The sequence below is a fragment of the Gambusia affinis genome, linkage group LG02 (genome assembly GCF_019740435.1).
Source record: "Gambusia affinis linkage group LG02, SWU_Gaff_1.0, whole genome shotgun sequence".
NCBI lineage: Eukaryota > Metazoa > Chordata > Actinopteri > Cyprinodontiformes > Poeciliidae > Gambusia > Gambusia affinis.
This window is the reverse complement of record NC_057869.1, coordinates 25,283,032-25,286,234: the sequence shown is the minus strand read 5'-3', so window position 1 is coordinate 25,286,234 and position 3,203 is coordinate 25,283,032.

The window sequence follows — 3,203 nt, the reverse complement described above, 5'->3', positions numbered from 1 at the left end:
TAAAATAAAGAATGAGGTTCTTTATTTCTTTATTTTATCTTTGTTTAAAGCTAAATGGATTGTTTATTTTGAACAAAAAAAGAAAGAAAAAGTAAAATAAAATATAAAAAACCAGAGTGTACTAAAGTCAAGCTGAAAAGAATTTGAGTGAATTTTACTTAATTGATCTTTTCACTATAAAATATTAAATACTAGCGTTTACACGGTTTGTGCAGTATAGGAAATGAGAGTGTGCCTGCTGCATTTTGGCTTCATCTTTGTTTAATAAATACATTTTTAGCACGATGTTTGGCGTTGAACTCATGGAATTAGATTAAAAAAAAACCAGATCGTTTAGACATTTAAAAACCTAAAATTAACAGAAAGTGAACTTTCTTTTCATCATCGCATCTAAATATTTCAACTAAGGCAAGTTACATTAAGATTGACATAATTTAGCTGCAATTTTCAGCTTTAAAAAGTTGTTTGGCAATGCATTTCCTGGCAGTTTTGAGGTCTGAACGCACCAAGAGACTCACCACAGCTCTGAAGCAGCGGATTAATCAGTGCCAAAATTCCTGGAGCCACACTTAAAAAGCAGAAAATATTCAAACACCTTCTAGGGAAATAGAAAGTCATTACCATTAATGCCAAACCCTGTCATGGCTCTGTGAAGAGGCGCCCAGGAGCGGCTGGTAGGGCAGACGTAAAAAAAATAAAATAATAATAATAAAGTAAACGGAAAGAATGAAGAGCTTCTAACCACAGAGAATTCAAGAAAACAAGCCAAGTTTATAAACTGCTGCAAATTGGCAGGAAAAGAGAGGAGCGGTTAAAAAGCCAAGAGGAGACGTAGAAAAACAAAGTGGTGCAGTGAAAGTAGGCATGGACGGGATGTCTAGTTTCAGATGACTTTACAGCCAGAAAAGAGAAAACATGAAATAAAAAAAATTAAAAAAACTGAACAGATTGAGAACAAAGATCTACAAAGTCCAGAAATGAAATGTTATCATCAGTGTCTGACCATTTTAACTCTCACTCTCATAGATTCTGCGAACTCACGTCTTTTCTTTTATCTCATTTTGAAAAACAAATGACCAACTCTGGCTCTCGATTCCAACAAGTGCGTCACTACCAAAACGAATCCTGTGGCGCTCTGATTGTGTCTAATAAACTCACTGATTAATGGTTTTCTTAATGTGATTTGTTTTACCTTTTTACATGTATATATTATTATTATTGCATTTTCGATTTTGCTCCCTGATTTATTTAATTCTTCAGCAGTTTGATCCGATTATTATAACTGTTGTTGAAACTGATTGTGTATAGATTGGTAATCTTCAGTAATAGTTCAAAAATGACCCATGCACATTATTAATGAGGCTGTTTACTATGAAGACACAACACTGCTATCATGAAATTATATGATGTGGGTCAATACAAAACAATGCAAATAACGTTTAGGACAAAAGTTAAGTTTACTGCAAGTAGGAGTGCAAAGATTTTTTTTTCCATGATGTGAATCCTAATATGAATTGCGACAAAAATGACAGGTCTTTTGCTGTTGAGATTAAGTGAAAGCACTTATGAGGATGTAGTTCATTATGATTTTCAAAAAACTGATGAGAAAGAAAATATTTGATGGTTACAAATAGCTTCAAATTGTGTTGCACCTGTTTAGGTTTCAGATCGTTTTCTTTGTTTTTATGTTTCTCTTTAGTGATTAAAATATAAGATGTGATATGCTTTGGGATTTTTAGGTTTCGAACTACATTGTGAAGTAGTTTGATTTGATGCGGAGGACATGCATAAATATATATGCGGACGTATCAGATAGAAAACACAGGAGTGCAACTTTGACCTTTTACACTCAGAAATTCCCTAGTTTTTCTAGGAAGTTTCTAACGTTTTAAATTTTCTGTTTTGTTTTTTTTAATTTCAAGATTCCAAAATTTTTCTACAAAATTTCTGACGATAATCTCAAAATTTTAGATTCTATTTTAAAAAACAAAAATTTAAACTTTTGGAACTCGGACACTTCCAGGTTTTTTTCTAGAAAATTTCCATGATTACTCTTAAAATTTCTGCGTTTGTCCTTGAAAACGTTCCACTTTTGAAACTCGGGGGTTTTTCTGGAAAATTTCTCAGATTAATCTAAATTTTTTTTCTTCTTCTTGCAAATCTTCAACTTTTCGAGCTCAGAAATTTTCCCCTGTTTTTTTCTGGAAAATTTCTGAGATTCTGAAGTTTAGGAAGACTATCACTATTTTCTTCGATGTATAACGGCCGTCATACACCATCCTGAGTATAAGCCCGGAGCTTTTTCTGCCTGAACTATTTCAGTCAAGTTGCTCAATTTTTTGCAGTGTTTTCAAGTATGGAGAACAAGTTATTTGATTAATAAAAAAATTTAAAAAATCACTCAATACTGTATATTATTGAAGTCTGTTTTAGAAGTAGAAGAAGGCAGAGTCCGAGTGATCTCAATGTGGTGACATATGGGGGAGGTGCGCCACAGGTTCCATCTGAACAGGTGGAAGCGCCAGCCTGTGGGGATCCTGGTGTCCAAAGGGTGGACTCCCACAGTGATCGGAGATGCCCCTTTTGGCACAGGCCCCCTCCCCCGCCGCCTCTGCTCCCACCGCCTCAGGATGTGCCAGGAAAGTGGCAGGTTGCATGCCGGGGTGCAGAGCCATGTCTCTGACAACTGCCAGGTTGGCCGAGCGGGGGGCCCAGATTCAAAGAAAGCAGCTGTGTGTTTGATCTGTCTCGGGGCAAAAAGGTTGCAATGAACAACCTCATCATAATTTTATCATTAGATATATCAATAATTAAACGTGAACTCAAGCAAACGCGTTGGAAAAGGCTGCAAAGTGTAAAAAAAAAAAAAAAAAAACCCGCGTGGCATCGATCAAAACGTCTGACAAACGAAAATCAGTTAATGAGTTTCCGTTGAGGAGCCGTTTACGTCTCAGGAAAAGGGCCCAGTCCAAACACGGCTCCCACCAGGCGCTCGTTCATCAATCATTAGTCATTGTTGCGGATTCAACACTCAGCAAGTACCGTCAGAAAGATGATTCATTGCTACCAGGAGCTCTAATAAAGTCAGAGAAAAAAAACAAAACGGTGTAAATCTGGACCCTGTTGTGACGTCTCAGCAGAGTTTACAGAGGATGTGTCCGCCTCCCAGGCATCAAACGCCTGGTTTTATTAGCTTGACTTCA